The sequence below is a fragment of the Zingiber officinale genome, chromosome 10B (genome assembly GCF_018446385.1).
Source record: "Zingiber officinale cultivar Zhangliang chromosome 10B, Zo_v1.1, whole genome shotgun sequence".
NCBI classification, from domain to species: Eukaryota; Viridiplantae; Streptophyta; class Magnoliopsida; order Zingiberales; family Zingiberaceae; genus Zingiber; species Zingiber officinale.
The window spans coordinates 19,616,685-19,639,045 of NC_056005.1; the positions used below are offsets into that span (position 1 = coordinate 19,616,685).

At 39.7% G+C, this 22,361-nt stretch overlaps 1 long non-coding RNA gene across 3 annotated transcripts; it reads right to left on the reverse strand.

Annotated features, from left to right (window-relative positions):
* Window positions 1-15,323: 15,323 nt before the first annotated feature.
* Window positions 15,324-18,412, reverse strand: LOC122029929. 3 transcript variants are annotated; one of them, XR_006125242.1, is made up of 6 exons: window positions 18,155-18,412; window positions 17,974-18,079; window positions 17,750-17,888; window positions 17,556-17,685; window positions 17,396-17,453; window positions 15,342-15,385 (listed from the first exon to the last, which is right to left on the reverse strand). It is a non-coding gene; the product is annotated as an uncharacterized LOC122029929 (long non-coding RNA). The 3 variants fall into 3 exon arrangements; XR_006125241.1 differs by lacking the exon at window positions 17,396-17,453 and having other exon boundaries at window positions 15,324-15,385; XR_006125240.1 differs by having other exon boundaries at window positions 15,332-15,385; window positions 17,396-17,685.
* Between the last annotated feature and the right edge of the window lie 3,949 nt (window positions 18,413-22,361).

Genomic DNA, 22,361 nt, shown 5'->3' on the forward strand with positions numbered 1-22,361 from the left:
TCCTATATGGTGTCTTTATCACGGCCTTGGATGGAACTCAGTTGAGTATAAAAGCTGCCGTGTCTAGAGCATAGCCCCAAAGATATGTCGGAAGATCTGTGTGACTCATCATCGATCGTACCATATCTAATAGGGTACGATTTCTCCTTTCGGATACACCATTCCACTGTGGTGTTCCAGAAGGAGTGAGTTGGGATAGAATCCCACACTCAGCTAGATAGTCATGGAACTCATGGCTAAGGTATTCTCCACCTCGATCAGATCGAAGTATCTTAATACTCTTGTCAAGCTGGTTCTGTACTTCATTCTTGAATTCGTTGAACTTTTCAAAGGATTCTGACTTATGTGTCATCAAGTACACATAACCATATCTACTGAAGTCATCAGTAAATGTGATGAAGTACCTATAACCGCCTCTAGCAGCGACATTGAAAGGGCCACATACATCACTATGTATGAGTCATAACAAATCAGTCGCTCTTTCGCTATGCCCACTAAAGGGAGTCTTGGTCATCTTGCCTCGTAGGCATGACTCGCATATCTCATAAGATTCAAAATCAAATGAGTCCAGCAAACCATCCTTATGGAGCTGGGATAAGCGCTTGTCATTTATATGACCTAAGCGACAGTGCCAGAGATAGGTTTGGTTCATGTCATTTGACTTGAACCTCTTGGTATTTATGTTATAGATAGGGCTCTCAAGGTCTAGAATATAGAGTCCGTTTATCAGAGGTGCACTATAATAGAACATATCGTTTAAATAGACGGAACAACATTTGTTCTTTATTGTAAACGAAAATCCTTTCTTGTCCAAATAAGAAACTGAAATTATGTTCTTAGTCAAGGCAGGCACATAACAACAATTATCTAATTCTAGTACAAGCCCAGAGGGTAGAGATAGATAGTAAGTTCCTACAGCAATAGCAGCAACCTGTGCTCCATTGCCTACTCTTAGGTCTACCTCACCCTTCATATTTCTCAGCGCTTGTACATTAGTACAAATGTGCGAAGCACATCCGGTATCTAATACCCACGATGAAGAAATAGAGAGGTTGACTTCTATAACATGTATACCTGAAGTAGAAATCTTATTTCTCTTCTTCTTAAGATCTTCCAAGTATTCTTTGGAGTTCCTCTTCCAGTGCCTTGCTTGTCCTTGATATAGGTGACAAAGATGTTCAACCATATCGTAAGCGCCCATCAACTCATGTTGCTTCTGAAACTCAGAGTTCATGGTCGCGAGCATAAGACAGGACACATCTAATGCGTCATCTTGATGCTTCTTGTAAGCATCTCGGTCTGCTCGCGTGGCAGTGGCAGGAGGAGCCTCCAGAATGGGCTGCTTCAGAATGTACAGTTTACGTTCTTTGGTGAGAACTATTCTCAGGTTCCTGTACCAGTCCAGGAAATTTGCTCCGTTGAGCTTGTCCTTCTTAAGGACAGATCGCAGAGAGAAGGTGTTCGTATTCGACGTCATGGTAATCTACAACAGAAATAAATGCAGAAATAAATATCACATTCTTCTTAATCATTTAATTAGGCCTTTAACTAAATGATGCTCCCACTGAATTCTATAATTCATGTGGGACAAGATCCACATCATACTAACCTTTGAGTTAGTTTTGGCTAATACGCCCAAGATTTAGTAGGATCGGTAGGTAACGATTACCAATTACATCTCTATGCAACTCTTGTTTATAGGATCAATATCCGCATTTATATTAAAACTCGAGTTAGCTTTGGCTAATACGCCCGAGAGTTAATATATATGTGATTTTGACTTATCTTTCCAACCGTTGGAAGAATGCCTATAGTTATACTCGATCCAACCGAGTTAATTAGGAATACTCAATCTAATTGAGTTGTACTCACCCATGCGTTGATAGGCGGGACCAAGATTGTCCCTCCGTACCCTACCAAGATAGTATGTGTTGCTCTGCTTTGGCAGATTCAACAACAACATGCGATCGAAGTAGTGGTAGGTATCACGACATAGTAGGTATTACGAGTTAATGCATTTTAGATCTAATCTAAATGATGATGTGTATCATATACTCGATAGATCTAATCTAATCGAAGGGTGCATCATGTGCACGACCTAGATCTAATCTAATCGTAAGGCACTAATTAATTACTTAATTAACTAGCATGCATCACATACACACAAAAACAATTAATTAAATAATATTGTGATTATGTCATGGCCCTACTACGATCTTCTCAATCCAATGAGAAGATCGGATGGTCAACCTAAGGTCAACAGCTTCTCAAGCTCCTTCCTTTGATCACCTCGTGTTGCTCGCGCCCTCCTCGTAATTCTGTCTCGAGTGGACCTTCCACCGCTTCAAAATTTATATTACATTTTGAAACTCGAGTTACATTCGAGTCTAAATCTAATTTACAACAAGAATAAAAGAGAAAGGCACGACGCGCAGGTCGCGAAAACAAAATACAGCACACACATCACATAGCGGCACGCAGGCCGTATTATGAATTACAACACAAATCCAATCACATTGGGTCTTTTTGGGCCATGACTATCACAAAATTAATATATAACTCAAAATTATATATTTTCATAATTTTCTGTAATTTTTTTTATAATTTTTACAATTTTATGAGTAAATTTTTCCCGGCGGTCCCGATTAGCGTTTTCGGGCGCAATCGCGGAACGAATCCCCTTGCGGGGCCAGGGGCAGCTCCCCTACATGCGATCTAACCATCGCAAGGGTTCCTTTGCGATCTAACAGCGCCTAAGCCCGCTGTCCCAAAAAATTTTGGGGCGAAACATTGCCGTTTCGGAAAATTCTTCTCAGTAGTCGAAGCCTACAAGTGTCTAAACACTTGTGCTTCGCTTCTACGATAAAAATACCCATTAAAACTATAAAAACATGAATTTACAGAAAGTTTACAGATCTATATTTTTCATAAAAATATGAATCTAAACTCGTACTTGCTTCTCGCGGAAACCCCGAATCACCCATGCCACTGGATCTCGTGCGAAGGATAGATTTCAAAAATTTAAATACGAGTACGAGTTTACTAAAACTTAGATCTACTCCTAGATCTACATGGAAGAGATCCAAGTTTTAGTAAACTCGTACTCGTATTTAAAATTTTGAAATCTATCCTTCGCACGAGATCCAGTAAGTGGTTTTCGCGGCCCGAAAAACCCAACAGTGGTATCAGAGCCACATGCGAAGTGAGTACGAGTTTAGATTCATATTTTTAAATTGATTTAATGAGTCATAATTCAAGAACCTATTGGGTCACACACAAAGAACAAGTGGATGGAGATTAGGTTCATATGATGAACCAAGAGGATTAGATTCATTTGATGAATCAAATTGGATTAAGAGTAATCCTAATTGGGCTAATTGAGTTGGACTCAAGTTGATTCATGTGTTCAATGAGTCTAATTTAGATTATGACTCATTGAATCAATTTAATTAAATAAATTAGATTCATTATATTAAATTGGCTTGAATTAAATGGTTGGATTAGATCAACCATGAGAGAGATTAAGTCAAGTTTGACTTGACTTGAGAGGAAGATGAAGAGTCAAGTTTGACTTGACTTTATGCCACCTCATTGGTGAGTTGGCATTAAGTGGACCAATGATGATGCTCCACATCATCATGGTTACTTAAGTGAAGTGCCACCTCATGGGAGTTACCAAGAGTTGTGACTCTTGGTATCCCATGGAGGTTACAAACCACTTAATTAGATGAAAAGAGTTTCATTTTGCAAGAGTAACTCTCATTCAAGTGATCTTCCTCCTCCTAAGCTCTCTTCTTGCTCCTTCTCTTCTCTTGGTCGTGGGTTTCAAACAAGGGAGAAGAAAGGAGAGTGAATCTAATCCAAGAAGAAAGGTTAGTGAAAGTCACATAAAGATTTTAGAGGAGTGTGTTCTCTTCTTTTCCTTTCTTCTTCTTCCAATCCTACCCGAGAGCCCTAGAGAGTGCTAGCACACATGTGGTGCTCTCTTCTCCATCCTTGTGTGTTAGAGAACACATCTTGTTCGTGTGGATACTTCTAGAGGATTGTCTACGTTGACAATCACGAGATCCGGCGTACCTTGGACGAGCGGGATTCGCGAAGGGCACGCATCGAAGGTATAAAATGTTTTTCCTTTATAGATCTACTGTAGATCATAGTTTGAAACTCGTACTCGTATTTTTGAAATCTATCCTTCGCACGAGATCTAGTGGCATGGGTGATTCGGGGTTTCCGCGACGCGAAAAGCGATTTTCGTGGCCCGAAAAACCCAACAAAGTTAGCGTGGGTTTATCATATAGAAAGAGTCTGCGGAAAGGTAGAATTACAATAGGCTAGCAACTACAACAACTAGGGAAACTAGCCAGGAGGACGATCCTTTAGTAATTTCCTCCGATCAGGGAAGCCAGAGGGAGGATCAGACACCAATACTTTCAATTCCTTTAACTCTCTCACCCCAATCAAGTGCGTAAGTCACACTCCGTATAAGAGAATCAGAAACGGGGACGAGGAAAGCAGGAGACATAAGATACTCCTTCTTCTTCTCAAAGCGGGCATCCTCACCGGCTTTATAATCTGTCAATTCTTCCGGAGAAGCCTTCAGAGTAGCCTTTTTAAGGTTCAAAGTAAATAATTGTTCAGCAGTGTGGTTGCGTGGGTGTCTTTTAATGACTGAAATTGGGAGGACAATTGAGCAATTTCAAAGGTATAGTTCTCCAACTTGGAAGAGAGCTCATCGCCACGGGCATTGGCTGATAACAGTGGAGACTGAAGATGCTCGACATCATCCTTGTACTGGTGGGATTACTCAGTCTCAGTTTTAAGTGACTGGCGGGTCTCTTCCAATTGGGCAGACAATGTCTTTATCTTTTCAGCCACCTGGTCAAGAGATAGCTCTGAAACCTATTTCTTTAGCACCTCGTTTTCTTGGGTTAAGGTATGTAGTAAATGGGCTATACTCATGTTGTACACCCAGCGCTATAGAACAGAGAGCATTAGGGAAATTCTTAAGAAAATATGACCAAAAGTGGAAACAAGGTTACCTTCGTCTCCTCAAAAGAGAATTTATCAGCCACCTCAGAGCTACTGCTTCCTTCAATTAATTGGTGCATTTCCTCCCAAGCTGTGGTGAAAGACCCTCCCAAAAGTATAGGGAGAGTGGAGGTAAGGGAGGAACTGTAAGACAAAGTAGTCTGAATTAAAGGGGGGGGGGGGGAAGGCCATTTGTTCGGGAAAATTCATAAACAAGGCAGGCGAAGAACTACCATTGGGAATAGGTAGGGTGGTAGAGGAAGAAGGAACAAGAGTAGGATAAAGGGCCGAGAGAGGGAGATCAGGAGAAGAAGGAACAGCATCTGCAGGGGAAAGGTCTTCAGAAAAGAAAATGGATTTTTGTTTTGGGGATGGAGCAAGCGTCAATTTGCATCTTTTCTTGGTGGGGGATTCTGAAGGAGATTTCTCTGAAGTCGAAGGGGAGGCAAGCTCAACAATTGGGGGAAGTTCAGGAAAGTTCCCTTCTGGAACTATAGCTAGAGAAATAGAAACGTCCTCTGTGATAGCAGGAGCTTCTGACGAAGAGGGCTGACCCAATGCGGCAAGAAGCTCTTGCTCCTTAGCTTTAACTGCTTCTACTGCCAAACACAACTGCTCATCGATTGTAGCTTCGAACAGAGCATCCACTACATAAAGTAAAAAATATCTTAGTTAGTAAAAAAGGATTATAATAGATAAATGGTGACTTACCAAGAGAGCCGCGAAGCCCTATCTGGACGGGGCTCAATCCAAAAAGATAAAGGAGGTCATCCCGAATCCATTTGTGAATGAATAAACGACAACCTGATAGCTTTTGTGAGTAAGTAGTGAAGGAAGAATGTCTATGCAATTCCTTCACGTCAGGAAGAGAAGGAAGAGAGCATTTCCAAGAAGAAGACCAAGGGATGGGTTCAGGGAAATTTACAAAGAAAAAGCGTGATTTCCATCTCTTGATGGAAGAGGACATTTCTTCAAAAAAAGGTCATTTTAGGCCTGAATTAAAACAAAAAGACACCAGGCTCTGACCTCTTAGGGTAGGAGAATATAAAGAAATTCTGAGGGGTTGGAGGGATATCAAAGAGGCGGAAGAGCATGAACAAACCACAAAGATAACGAAAGGCATTGGGGGATAATTGTTGCAAAGGGATATCGAAGAACTGACTTATTTCTATCAGAAAAGGGGAAATGGAAAAATGCAAACGGGCTGCTATTTGATCTTTGAAGAAGGTGAAATGATTCTTAGGAGGGAGATGAGGTCGAGAATCAGAATCAGGAATAGCAATATGATAGGCTTTGGGAATTCCATACAAGGAACGAAGAGTAGACCTATCAACTTTGTGAAAGGTCGAAAAGGTTTGAGCGTACCATGCGGAAAACGATTCTTCAACCATATAGAAATATAAGAATAAAAATTGACTTACTGAAGCCTTAGGAAGAAGGACGATAAGGAAAGGTTGGAGAAGAAAGAAGGACAGCAAAGGCTAAGTTATGGCACCAACAGAGAGCGTAAGGAAGAAGACGAAGAAGTAAGGATATAAAGGAATTAGGGTTTTTCGAAAATATTGACTAACAAAAATCACCATTGGATGTGAGCAAACTTCACAAGAGTAGTCGTTGATTTATCGAAGAAAGAAATATGATAAGACGTTGCCAAAAGCATGCGAACGATTACGTCAGGAGGAAGAAAGTGGTAACACGTGTCGAAAATCCATAAACGGGCATTTATGATGGACATAACAGGGCAAATCATGCTCAGATCAACGCCACAACATCGTACATCGCCGATACTCTCTTTCCGTTGAAGGACCAATTAACAAGGAGAAGATTTTGAAAATGGGTATTCGACTTCCTAGGTGCAATAAAGGAAGGAATGGAAAGAAAATATAAAATGACATTATCAAATCATGACTTGTTAAAATTTAGAATATATCAACAGACTATGATGCCGACCTGTCTTATAGATAGGCCGAAACTCAGAAATTTGACCAAGTTCAAACCCACCCGAATTCATACATAAAGTTTCTTATTTAGTTATTTCTTACACAATCAGCTACGTACTTACACATGCTCCTACTCTCAAGTATACACATGAAACTCTGATATCACTACTAGTAACTTTGTAACCACAGTAAGGAAGGGGGGATATTTTGCCCGGTACTATTGTAGGTCAAAAAATCTATCATCCAATGGAATCTCAATTCCATTTATAAATGCTAGATTGTTCTTCCACACCTAAATGAGGGCGGGAAGTAGAATGATAGCATGGAAAAAGAGGAGAGGTTTGCCCTATCCTCTAGCGTTTGTGGGGTTCCCCCTCACAAACATGTGACTGAAAGGTCCTCTCCAACCTAATTTGAGCCAACTAGGCTTATAGAAGATCCACCTTAGCCTTCTGTCGATCCAACTCTTGCTGCTGCTATGATGTTAGCATAGTCACCTCTGAAGCATGCCAGACCTTCAAATCATTCAACTCCTTAGTTTTTTGTTCTAAATCCAGATAAGCTTTGTCCTGCAAAGTTGTTTCTGACCGAACTTGAGATTTAGCTGCTAACAGACGTACCTCCAGCTCTCTTTGCTGAGAAGGAGAGGGATCTAAAGCTTGTTTAGCCTCACTTAGGAATTTCTCCCTCTCCAACAAAAGTCGCTCCCAGAAGGGGGGTTCTGAAGCCATGACTCTTGGTAAATCTTGGGAGGAAAGTAAGACTACAAGGAGCAAATGTGAATGGGGAATGAAGCAAGAGCACAACTCTATTTAACTTGCCAAAAGGAGTCACGAGATCACTATAGGAGGAGTCACGGGATCACTGTAAAAGGAGTCACGGGATCACTGTAAAAAATATCACAAGATCATTATAAAATTAAAGTTATCACAGGGTCGCCACAGAAAGTATCAAAAGGTCAGAAATAGACTTGGGTCTAGTCAGTCGGCTACACCTCCTTCGACTAGACTTGAAGGGGATGCTAGTGATATGGGTTATGATAAGTGGACCCTTTGCAGGAGAGAAAAAGGGGCAATAAGGACAAGGAAGGCTGAAAAGAGCAAGATAAGGATATAGTGGCCCACACAAAAAAGGTTTAACCAGGTAAGAGTGTTGCTACACGTTCGGCAGGCAAAGATCGGTCGCACGTAATAGACCGACCGAGAATATGAGTTCAGCAGGTGAAGACCGGCCGAGTGGAAGAGACCGACCAAACGTAGAAGCACTTAGCCTTAAGTTGTCTAAAATTCTTATATGCGCCCAACTGGTTAATCTCGATTGATAAAGTATGATCGGCCGGGCTCAATAGATCAGCCGAGCACAGAGGCATTTAGTCTCACACGACCTTTAGCACATACCCGACCGAGGGAAGGTCGATCGGGCAATAGTGCTTGTACACGACCAATTAGTTAATCTCAATCGATAACGTACGATAGACCGGGCTCAATAGACCGGCTGAGCACAGAGACATCTAGTCTCGCACGACCTTTAGCACACACCCGACCGAGGGAAGGTCGACCGAGCAATAGTGCTTGTACACGACCAATTAGTTAATCTCGGTCAATATTCAACCGGGCTCAATAGATCGGCCGAGCATAAAGACATTTAGTATCGCACGACCTTTAGCACACAGCCGACCGAGGGAAGGTCGACCGGGCAATAGTGCTTGTACACGACCAATTAGTTAATCTCGGTCGATAATGTATGTTCGGTTGGGCTCAATAGACCAGCCGAGCACAGAGACATTTAGTCTTGCACGACTCGTAGCATACAACCAACCGAAGGAAGGTTGATCGGGCTATAGTGTTTGTACACGCCTGATTAGTTAATCTCGGTCGATAATGTGTGATCGGCCGGGCATAATAGACTCTCCAAACATGGAAAGTCGATCGAGCATAAATGCCTTCAACTTTACATGGTTTCTGGCTTATCTATAATAGTAGAGTCCTGGTCAGGTATAAATAACAGATCGAGTATAAAATACCAGTCGAGACTAGTACAACAGAAGATATTCCTCATATATACAGAATGAGCTTATGTGACTAACCAAGTGTATGTAACAAGTGAACCATAAGAATATATGATCATATGATAGCTTAATTAATTTGATGGCAAATAGCTTCTAGAAGTCTCCACAGGTATGCTAAACGACAAAGAAGGTACATCTGGGGTAAGAAAAAGATTCCTTATTGTAGTTTCATCTTACATCATCTCCTAACAAACTCTAATGAAGCGGGGTCCACCTCATGACTGTGGAGGTTAGATGAGGTTAAATAAAAAGGGGAATCCTCTCCACTAGCAAGGTACGTAGAATATATTCATTGCATCAGAATCAAACCCTAATTCCTTTTTTTCTCGTACTTCTTCTTCTCCGAGAGACTGACTTGAGCATTGGAGGGCCTAGCCAAGGATTCCCACCCCTGTCTTAGGTCGCTAATGCTTTGTTGGTTGGTCTTATAGTGCGCAGGAAAAGGAGATCATCCATTGGACCACCGAGCCTTCGCTAATCCACGGTGCTCCTCATCAGAGTTCGCCTTTCCACAAGGGTATCTCCCCGAAGTTCATTTTTGTGAGGTATTGTTCACATATCCGATTTGATTTTCTCGAATCTATTATTCTGCATTTAGGCTCTTGTGAGGTCCGTTGTGATTTTCTCGGATCCTCCTCTATTCGCCGACATCGGAGTTATTGTTCATCACCGCCCATCATCGCACAGCGCTTCATCCCGCAAGCTCTGAAACAGGATCACATACATCATACAACAATAGTATATTTTCTTTTGAAAATTATTTATTTTAATGTATGACATAAATCATCATGCATTATTTTTAATTCCTTGCAATTAAGGATAATGGAATTTACTAACAAGTGACATCTTAGGTGGATGTTCATAATTCCTAAAATACCTAGATAGATATGCATGATCCCTAATTTAGGGCAAAATCAAAATCTACATCTCACAAAGACTATAAGGTGACTTGTATATGTTTTAGTACACATTAGATACAAGTGAGATGCTAGGATGATGAACAAGACTCAAGATGTTGATTTAGTGCATCTAGTTGAGTTTTGACTTCATCAAAATGTTGGACCCCGTGGTTGTTTTGGTGTGATCAATAAAGTTAAAGTTATATCCTATTTTGTTTCGATCCCTGTGTCTAAGTGTGCAGGAGCTTAGGAGTATAAGAAGTCGAGCGGAAGATGTAGCAAGCGAGAAGGATGACATGGGAAGGGAGCTGATGGAGTCGGTGCATCCGAGGGGCAAAGTACTGCGGAAGAGTACACCGGTGGATGAGAAGAACATATGCGACGTTCGGGGAATGAGAAGCCGGAGTAGAAACCTTCTTGAGGAGAAGGCCGGAAATTGGACTCGAGTGAGCCCTATTTCGGTTGGCCGCAATCACCCAGCCAATCGGAGCAGCGGTGGAGTAGAGAGAGATTGTAAAGACTGCTGGAGGCACCCTCAACAAGGGTTAAAGGCGCCTCCAAGGCACACCCGTGCCTCCGTCACCTTCAAGCGGAAGGCACCCTCCATAAGTATGGAGGGCACCCTCCATAAGCATGGAAGGCGCCTTCCATGCTTATGGGAGGCACCCTCGACCAAATTTCTAGCCGTTGCTAAAGGATAAAGTTTTATCCTTTAGCGCCTCATTGGAGGCGCCCTCCAAGTCCTTGGGAGGCGCCCTCAAGCTACGAATAGGATTTCCAGAAGCTAGAAAAAGACCCTTAGAGTTAGGAAATAACACAACAACTTCTGTAATCAATTTCCTAGTCTTTTCTAAGCTTTTCATAGATTGTAAGTCGCTTCACCGTCTACACGAAGGAGATATTTCTAATAAAGCTTTGCAACTGCCTTAAATTAACAGCCACCTAGGTTGTAACCAACTTAAACATATTAGCCTCTTTTAATTGTATTAGTTGTTCATTTGAGTTTATAATTATTGTGATAGTGCTACTAATCTTAGTTGGAAAAATAGAGAAAAGGTTTTGCTTTATTTTTTAACGGACGTTGCACCCTCTTACTGGCCCCGCTGCTCCAACAAGTGGTATCAGAGTTCAACTGCCTCAGAAGGACTAACCACTGACTGAAGCATCAAGATTAAGACAATGGCCAATGCAAGCATTCACCCACCAAAATTTGAGGGAGACTTCGCACAATAGAAATGTCGGATGGAGGTATTCTTCAAAATAGATTTCGAAATTCTATTAATAATGAAATATGGTTTTATAGTTCCAAAAGACAAAAAAGAATATCAGTAGATGAAAAAGGAACATACCGCCTTCATGGAGAATGGTAAAGCAGAATTCCATCTGCTCAACATTCTTCTGCCCCAGGAAGTCAATCGAATTGGCAGCTACGACTCCGCCAAAGAGCTCTAGAAGAAGTTCCTAGAACTCCATGAAGGTGCTTCAGAAGTGAAGTTTGTGAGGCGAGACATCCTCCGAACCCAGTTAACAAATCTACGGAAGAACAATGGAGAAAAGGTAGTGCAACTCCAAGCACGAATCTAAGAGCTCATCACTCAGCTAAGCAATCTCAAAGAATCAGTAACAAATTGAGACTCAATTCGGTATGCGCTCAATGCCTTCCCGAGAACTTTAGAATGGGTGTCCTTAGTAGATGCATACTACATCTCTAAGGATCTTGAGGTAAGTACGCTAGAGAATTTGTTTTCCACTTTTGAACTTCACGAATCTCGAATTGCAAATCCTAAAGAAATAGAAAAGATAAATCTCAATGTTGCCCTAAAAGCAAAGATAGAATGTCAAGACTCCGAAGCATACATTGATAAAGTCGAAGCAGCTCTTATGGTAAGAAAGTTCAATAAATTTATTAAATCTAATAAATTTAAATCATAGATGAGAAAACATCTTCAAAATAGAAGGATCGCCTGATACTACAATTGCAATGAAAAGGGCACATCAAGGATGACTACCCAAAACTAAAGAACAAAGACAAGGAAAAGACGAAACATAATCTCAAAGCCACGTGTGATGAGTCGTTGTCCTCCAAATCCGAAATCAAAGTCAACGCTGGACTAGCTCTAATGGTAGCCCATCAAGAGGAAGACAAAACCAGTTCAGCAATGAGTATTGATGAAGGGGGAGGATCATCGGAAGAAAGCAACGATGAAGGGGGAGCATTAGAACTCAAGGTAAGTGAGGTATGCACTCTTTCATCCAAGCATTCTTTTCAGTTCATTAAAGCACTTTCGAAAGATTTAGTAAAATTGGAAAAAGAGAACGTTGATTTAAAAAGACAGTTAGATAATTTAAAATCACAAAATGATAATTTAAAAATTCAAATCAAAAGCTTGAATGATCATGCATGCTTGAAATTGAACAGTTGTCAAAAACTAAAGTATGGAAACTATAGTAGATTAAATTAGTATATTTGACATCACCAAGGATAACTTAGAAGAATTCCCAGAAGATATATACCTCCCAAATTCTTAATTAACCCAGTAGGAAGGAACTTATATTGTATTCTAAAATCTTATTTAGATTAAACATTTTTTTTGGATTTAAGGCTTTCAGAAAAATTAAATGTTTAAATTCTTTAAAATGCTTTGTCTAGAAGTGGTTGATGATCCAATAACCAAGAAGGTCTAGTGCCTCACCACAGCTTGTAAGCCAATTAATGAATTGAATATTTAATTGACAAATTGATAAGCTTGTGAAATTAGATAAATAATTGTCAATTATTTGAAAATTTCATTACTTAGAAAATTTTTAATTTCAAAATTTTTAAAATTATTGTTTTACCCTAGTTTTTGATGTGATCAAAGGGGGAGGAATAGATACAAGTTTAGGGAGAGTTACGTTTTTTTTTATCAATTATGTTTGATTTTTCTATTTCTTTTACTTACAAATTATACTCAAATTTTCAATTTCTTATATTGCAACTTAATACTTAAAATGTTTTGCAAACTTAAAAAGTTTTGCAAATTTATTTTTTCTGTTTGTTTTACCCTAACTTGAACTTGGGTTGATGTACATCAAAAAGGGGGAGATTGTTGGACCCCGTAGTTGTGTTGGTGTGATCAACCAAGTTAAAATTAGGTCCTGTTTTGTTTCATTCCTGTGTCTAAGTGTACAGGAGCTTAGGAGCATAGGAAGTCGAGCGGAAGACGCAACTAGCGAGAAGGATGACATGGGAAGGGAGCCGACGGGCTTGGTGTATCCGAGGGATCAAGTGCTACGGAAGAGTAGGCTGGTGGATGAGAAGAACGTATGCGACATTCGAGGGATGAGAAGCCAGAGCAGAAACCTGCTCGAGGAGAAGGCCAGAAATTAGATTCGGCTGAGTCCTATTTCGGTTGGCCGCAATCACCCAGATGATCGGAGCAGAGGCGGAGTAGAGAGAGATTGCAAAGACTGTTGGAGGCGCCCTCAACAAGGGTTGAAGGTGCCTTCGAGGCGCGCCCACGCCTCTGCCACCTTCAGGTGGAAGGTGCCCTCCAAAAGCATGGAGGGCGCCCTCCATAAGAATAGAAGGCGCCCTCCATGCTTATGGGAGCCGCCCTTGACTAGATTTCTAGCCGTTGCCAAAGGATAAAGTTTTATCCTTTAGTGTCTCGCTGGAGGTGCCTCCAAGTCCTTGGGAGGCATCCTCAAACTACGGATAGGATTTCCAGAAGCTATAAAAGGCCTCTGGAGCTAGGAAATAATATAACAACTGTTGTAATCAATTTTCTAGTCTTTTCTGAGCTTTTCATAGATTGTAAGAGGCTTCTCTACCTACACAAAGGAGATATTTCTAGTGGAGCTTTGTAACTGCCTTGGATTAACAACCACCTAGATTGTAACCAAGTTAAACCTATTAGCCTCTTTTAATTGTATTAGTTGTTCATTTGAGTTTATAATTATTGTGATAGTGCTACTAATCTTAGTTGAAAAAATAGAGAAAGGTTTTGTTTTATTTTTTAACAGACGTTGCGCCCTCTTATCGGCCCCATTGTGCCAACACAAAACACATAGTTATGTGTATTCCAATTAATGAGAAAGCTAATGTATAAGTCATGTGCATTGAGCCCAAAGAACATGGTTGGAAATTGGTTTTAAAAATCATTTTAAATATACTTTGGAAAATGTTGGTGAAGGCTATCTTTTGATAGTAATCATCATTGAAAAGTTAGACACAAATTTGGAAGAAACATTGAAGTTTTTTTATAAGTTTCCAATTTTGTGTCAATCTTTGAAAATAGGAAGTATTTTCTTAGAAAATTATTTTTTCTTGATAGTATATATCCTAAATAATGTCTACAAGAGTTTTTATATTTTTTAGAATTTTGTAGAATTTTTAAGGCATTTCTAAATTTCGTTGAAATTGGATTTCTGGAAATCAGACATCCAATCGATCAGGTGATCGATTGGAGTGCCTTAATCGATCGAGCCATCGATTGAGATGGGTATTTTCGTGAGCAGAAGCTCGCTGAATCGATCATTTGATCGATTCACCTAGACCTAGATCAATCAATAGATCGATTCAAAGGCTTTTTCCGTGAACAGAAGCTCACGAAATTGATCAATGGATCGATTGAATGGTTTCAATCGATTGAGTCTCAACTTCAATAGATTGAGAAGGCTATTTTGACTGTGAATGTCTTATTTTAGCACTTTAAATCATTTTTAGTCTAGGAAACTATTCTTAACCCCTTGAAACATAATTGTATACATTTAGGGGGAGTTTTCATGATGAAAACAAGGATGGATTGGTTAAGAAAGACTAAGTTGAAGTTTAGGTTGAGGTTTAGTTTCAATTTTAAATTTTTGAACCTCAAAACTTCTAATTTTGGGTTTCCTAAAGGTTTAGGGATTTCAAGTCATTGTTGGTGCAATGATAGAAGTTTGAAGCATGTTTTTAGGGGGAGCTACTATTTAAAAATATGAAAATATTTTTCCAAAACCATTGAAGATGGTAAATCCTTCATTTGTAAATATGCTCAAGGTCCAAAGGAGTCTCTGCCAGACAAAAATCCGGCAACATCTCCCCTGTACCAGTGACAATCTGAAGCATCAATACAAGCAAAATACATCAGCCACATGCGGCTGGAATATTTATATACACAACTACGCAGTTATAATAACAACCCACTCGGCTGGAATGAAACAATCACAACCACGCAGTTATATATAAAACAACCCACACGGCTGTACTAAAACACAGCGGAAAACGAAGGAAAGCCCACACAACACAATCAACACACTGCTAGTCGGCTAGGCTTTATACAACAACCACAACAACAAATACAACAACACACCAAATACAACAATCACTAAATACAAATAAAAAATATACAAAACCCAAAACGATCATCGGATGTGACGTAGGACCCGACAGACAGGATACTTCGAGCAACACTCCAACCATCTACCTGAAAACATAAAGATATACATGCGGTGGTGAGTATAGGTAACTCAGCGGGTAATAGAAAAGATAGTGCATGGTCTATACATAAACATAGAGATCAAAGGTATACAGTATCAAAGAACACGATCCTACTATCATAATCAACGATCCGAACATATCGGACCTACTACATACTATAAAAAAACAACCGACATAATGATAGATACATACCCAATCTAGAATCAACACCTGGTACAATGGTCAGTAAATTCACCATATCTACAACAGACCTACTCGTGACACCTGTGCAATATAAATACGACTGCAAATACATGTAAAATAAATGACATGTATGCAGCATGACAACCATATGCAACAGTCATATTACAAACAAATGCAACATACCACAAACACATGCAACTAGTATCTACTAGGCATGTATGCAAATATATCTCCAACGATGCACTGCGCATCAAATGCAAATGTGCATGCATGCTCCATGGTCACCCCCGCCACCTCTCTAGACACCACGACCCCTATATAGCCGAGAGGCTTGGGTCTGTGACAAACCGTACTAGCCTCCAGTACATGCACCGCTATAGGCGGCTGAAGCGGACGATCAGCTAAGTAGTTATATAACTACATAGCTAAGGGTCCCTGACCACTCATAACTCAAATCCTCTGACTACTGTACCCTCAAGACCCACTACTCCAGAGTGGTCGAGGCTGACAGAACACTGAGCGGCTGAATGAGCACGACAGGACTAGCTCCACTCCTAACTACCACTCTCCAACAGTGGTCGAAAGGACAACTATAAACAACTGACGAATCTCTTAACCACAAGGAAGACTAGTCATCAGATGCAATGAATGATGAACATGATATATATATAATCATGATACAAACACCGTCATCATCCATGCAACCTCTAAACCACATAAGCACTGCACAACAAGAATATAATCGTCATGATACCTCCACATATCTCCCCAAACATATGTACACAACTACACATATATAATCCACTAAAAATCTCCAATAATCCCACAGGACACATATACATAAATACCATCAACATGTATCCTCCAATAATAAACACATCAGACACGTGTATAAACCACAAACATACAATCAACACAACTCCTCTAAAAGTACATAACCAAACACGTGTGTACATACAACATGCAAATGTACGGTCAACATGATGACTCCTAAAACACATACCAAGCTACGTACAATCCACATTATATGCAAAATCAGCATGGTAAATCCAATCACTCGACAATCCCTACAATACATACTCTACACGCGTAATCACAGCAGAGTAGAAATCAAGAGTAGAGACTGTATATGATATAACTAGGACATCTCAAAGATCAAGCATAAGTATCAAGCAGGAAGGCAACCAACAAATATGATATAAGGAAAAGCAGCCTAATCCATCACATAAAACCATGCACTAAGCTCAATAAAAATCTACATAGAGCCAAGGAAGAAATACCCGCCTTTATCTGTCGGTCGTGTCAAATAAACCAATCTCACGTCGAGACGCTCGCCTCGAAACAAAGTCTTGCAAACACATAATATATTTAGCTAATTACATAGGTAGCAAATAGCTAAATAAACTTCCCAATCTAATTTGGGAAAATCCTAACCGAAATAATTAACCCAACCCCTTAATCCAATTAGGTTTAACTAAATCCACAATCCTTCACTTCAATTCTACTCATAAATGAATCCCAAATCCATAACCAAATAGAATCAACATCCCTAACCACTTCATCTTCTAGTAAAGATTTACTACAAACATAACCAATCCAAAATATACTAATACTGATCATGCATCCATCTATATAAACCATTCACTAAATAACCATCATAAATCCATCCTACATAGTTCATCCACCTCAATTAATCCAACCACATCACACTACTCATAAATCTAAGCAGAACAAAACCCCACAACCCATAGAAAACCCAATTTAGTATCTTACTAATAGAATATCCAAAGTACAACACTAGAAAGACACTGACCTTGAATTATGTCAGCAATTCCAGTAGCTCAACAACCCTACAACTCACTGTCGAGAAGCTACAAAGAATACCCACAACCACTTCTTCCGAGAATCAGTCCAGATTTCAACATGTACAGCAAAGACTTACTGAAATCCTTAACAAATAGAACCTTTCTCACCTCAACCAACCTCCACCTCTTCATCCGAGACTCTAACAGCCGCAAGAAGTGTAGAAGGTTGTGATCGGCTCAAGAGAAATCCACCCCTATTTTGATCCGATGCATCCTCCATTCCAGATCAGGAAGAGCACTACAAAAAGAAACAATTCACACAATATTCTTGAATTCAAAGCATTACCCGACATTGCCCTTACCTCGATCCAAAACTGCAGCCACCCCCTTTGATGAAGAAATCCAAAGTTGCTGTGGAGGAAAATAGAGCTTCCCCACCAATTCACAACTAGTCCGGCACAGACAGAGGAGAGAGGACACTAAAGGCATTTCATCAAACACCTATTATGCACAAGAAATGCCACTGCCCTAATCAATTCTACATACATCAAACGCCCAAATTCCACATCTAGACCAAACTTCTTACCTCCAAGATGAGACAAGGTAGCTACAACAGAAGGTCTGATGGAATCGTCACAGCTCTACTCATATCCGCCAGCGAGTTGCAGAGTTTGCCCTAGCCCCGCTGTGACCTAGAAACCGAGCAACAACTAATCACGAGCAAGAAACATCCGAAGATGCAATCGGTCAGCCGGAGATGACAGTACCATCGAGATTCAGCGATACTTTCTCAGGCGACTCGGCGAGGACACAATCGCAGTAGAGGAGGTCGTTCTTCGTCGACGTCGGGCATCCACGCGAGAGAGAAAAATAGAGAGGGCAGGAGAGAAGAAAGACTCCATACCATGGAAGGAAAAGGGGAGGAGGAAGGTTCAGCTGGCGATCGGCGTTGATGTTCGGCGACCGGCGATGAAACAGGTTTGCGAGGGAGAGGAGTCGGGGAAGAAGGGAATCGAGGAAGGGGGTTTTCGGTGATAAAGAGGGAAGAATAAAAGAAAATGAATTTTATAATTAAAACATTTCCTCACTAAAATGGGATAGCCCAAAGAGGTTTTATCCGCACCCGCCGATCGATCCCCTCAAACCCCTTCGTACGAGCTCCGAAAAATTCCTAGAAAATTTCTAAAAATTCCGAAAAAATCAAATAAGATTTTTCGTCCAATAATATTTATTATTTAAATTTTGTGATATCTTACATTGAGCATTGGGGAACAATGGTAAATTGGATATCTTCATTGTAGAAAAGTAGTATTGTTACGTTTCTGCAAGCGCACGGATACATTGTCAGTAATAAAAGATTATCAATCCTATAAGGTCTGGTTATAAGCACTAGTGATTGTTCACGTAGAATTAGCTAAACTCCCGATGGTTGTAAGTGAACTGTTTCTTGAGAAGAAAAGTGTTGGTTGCTACTCGGAAAACCTAATGGTTCTACTGTACAAAAATTTTGTACAAAGGTCTGAACCTTTTCCTAGCTACCATGTGTTCTTTTAAATTAAACTTGGATCGCCTGCGGAACTTAACACGTTTGATCCAAAGTTTAATTTATTTGTTCTTTTAGGTTTAGACTTGGATCTCCTGCGGAACTTAACACGTTCGATCCAAATCACCTAGGTTATTAATTCCATTAAATATTAATTTCCAAAATTGGCTTCCAGGACTGCATGGCGAGGCACATGACCTTCTTGGATATGGGAACAACTACCACCGCCTAGACAAAGTCTTTTAAGGAAAGCTAATATTTAATTTCCTTAAATAACTTTAGGTCAACCAAAAGGTACAATCAAATCATAAGGAAAAGAAAAACAAAAGAACACAACATCGAAAACAAATTCGAAATACTAGAATCGCATGCCTCTTGTATTTGGTATTTTTACAAAGGAATAAAACTAGTATGATGTGGAAATTAAATATTAGTATACCTTTTCTTTTGCAAACAAAAACCTCTAGGTCTTCTACCGTATTCCTCTTTTAACCTCAGACGCTGTGTGGGCAACGATCTTCCGAGATGAGAAACCACCAAAGCACCTTCTTCTCCTCCTTGCAAGGTTCGGCCAAAACAAGAGCACCTCCAAGGATGAAGAGAAAACACCACCAATGCTCTAAGGGATGCAAGCTTTCTCTCCTTCTTCTCCAAGCTAGAATCCGGCCACCACTTGATCTCTAAAGAGGATGAGAGGTTCGACCACAAGGATGGAGAGAAGAGAAAGGGAAGAGGCTGGCCACACCAAGGAAGAAAAGAGAGAGAAAATAATAGAGGTTGTTCACCTTGAAGGCTCCCAAAACCCCCTCTTTTATAATCCTTAGCTTTGGTAAATAAGGAAATTTAATTACAATAAAATTTCCTTAACTTTCCTTGACATGAATTAATTAAGAAAAATTAAATAAAATTTCCTAATTGATCATATCATGGTCAGCCACCTCATGGAGAGCAAACAAGGCAATTTTCAATCAACAATTAAAATTCCTTATTTGTCTTCGGAATTTTTTTAAAAAAATAAAATTTCCCTTTAAAATCCCTTCATGGTTGATAAAAAGAAATCTTTATAATTTTAATTTTTCAACATGTGAATAATTTATAAAGAAGAAAAATAAAATATCTTTCCAATCTACAAATAAGGAAAGAGATTTAATCTCTTTCTTTAATCTTTTGTAGAACCTTATAAAAGAGATATTTTAATTTTTAATCTCTCCAATAAATTATATCTTTTACATAAGAAAAATTTAAAATTAAAATTCTTTTTTAATTTAATAGGGCCGGCCACCTAAGCTTGGGTTCAAGCTAGGGCCGGCCACCCATGGACCAAGGCTTGGCCGACCCCTACAACATAGGTATGAAGGTAGGTATAGGTGGGTATAGTACTCTATAAATAAGAGGCTACGATAGGGACCGAGAGGAGGAATTGGTTTTGGTCTCCCGATAAAATTAAGCATCCCGTGTTCACCCTGAACACACAACTTAATTTTATCAATAATAATTCATTCCACTAGAGAACTATTATTGAACTACCGCACCAATCCCAAATTATATTTTTGGGCTCCTTCTTATTATGAGTGTGTTAGTCTCCCTGTGTTTAAGATGTCGAATGTCCACTAATTAAGTGAGTTACTGACAACTCATTTAATTAATATCTTAGTCCAAGAATAGTACCACTCAACCTTATCGTCATGTCGGACTAAGTCCACCTGCAGGGTTTAACATGACAATCCTTATGATCTCTTCTTGGGGACATTATCAACCTAGATCACTAGGACACAGTTTCCTTCTATAATCAACAACACGCACTATAAGTGATATCATTTCTCAACTTATCAGGTTATTGATTTATCAAACTAAATCTCACCCATTGATAAATTAAAGAAATAAATATCAAATATATGTGCTTGTTATTATATTAGGATTAAGAGCACACACTTCCATAATAACTGAGGTCTTTGTTCCTTTACAAAGTCAGTATAAAAGAAACGACCTCTGATGGTCCTACTCAATACATTCTAAGTATACTAGTGTAATTATATAGTTAAGATAAACTAATACCTAATTACACTACGACCTTCCAATGGTTTATTCCTCTCCATTTTGGTCGTGAGCTACTGTTTATAATTTATAAGGTACGAATTTATTTTCGATGTGACACCACATACTATGTTATCTACAATATAAATTAATTGAACAACTACAAACAAATGTAGATAATTTGACCAAATGTGATTCTTTATTCAAAATAAATGTTTACAAAAGCTTAGGCTTTCAGTATACACTCTAACAATCTCCCACTTATACTAATGACTAAGCTGTCATATCAGCTGTCATACATCTGATTCTCATTCCCTCCACATGTCGATCGAAAGCTTTTGCTGGAAGGGCCTTAGTGAAAGGATCTGCCAGGTTATCTGCTGATGTAATCTTGGCGATGACAACTTCTCCTCGCTTCACGATATCTCGTATCAGGTGGTACTTGTGCTCTATATGTTTACTTGCCTTATATGCTCATGGTTCCTTCGAGTTTGCAACTGCACCGCTATTATCACAATAAATTGTGATGATTTTGGGCAAACCAGGAATCACATCTAAGTCCATTAGAAAATTCCTGAGTCATACTGCTTCTTTAGCTGCCTCAGAGGCTGCTATATACTCAGCTTCCATGGTTGAGTCCGAAACGCATTTTTGCTTAACACTCCTCCATGCAATGGCTCCACCTCCTAAAGTAAACACATAGCCTGATGTAGACTTACTGTTGTCCCTATCTGATTGGAAATCTGAATTCGTGTAACCCACAGGGAGCAAATCGTCTGCTTGGTAAACTAGCATATAATCTCTAGTCCTTCTCAGGTACTTTAATATATGCTTTACCGCAGTCCAATGTCCTTGTCCAGGGTTACTCTGATATCTACTGACCATGCCCATGGCAAAACAGATATCAGGTCTCGTACATAGCATTGCATACATAAGGCTTCCTACAGCCGAAGCATAAGGAACTGCTTTCATGTCCTCTATCTCCTTTGATGTCTTCGGAGACATCTCTTTAGATAGAGCTACTCCATGCCTAAAAGGTAAGAAACCTTTCTTGGAATTCTGCATGCTAAAACGAGCAAGGATTGTATCTATATATGAAGCTTGGGACAGACACAACATTCTTTTCTTGCGATCCCTTATAACTTTGATCCCAAGAATGTGTGCACAATCTCCTAAGCCCTTCATATCAAATTGTTTGGACAACCATACCCTTACATCCGATAATACCTTGACATTGTTGCCAATTAACAAAATATCATCTACGTATAGTACAAGAAATACCACCACGTTTCCGTTACACTTCTTGTATACACAAGACTCATCCGGACACTGAATAAATCCATATGACTGGATTATTTCATTAAATCGGATGTTCCAAGATCTTGAAGCTTGCTTCA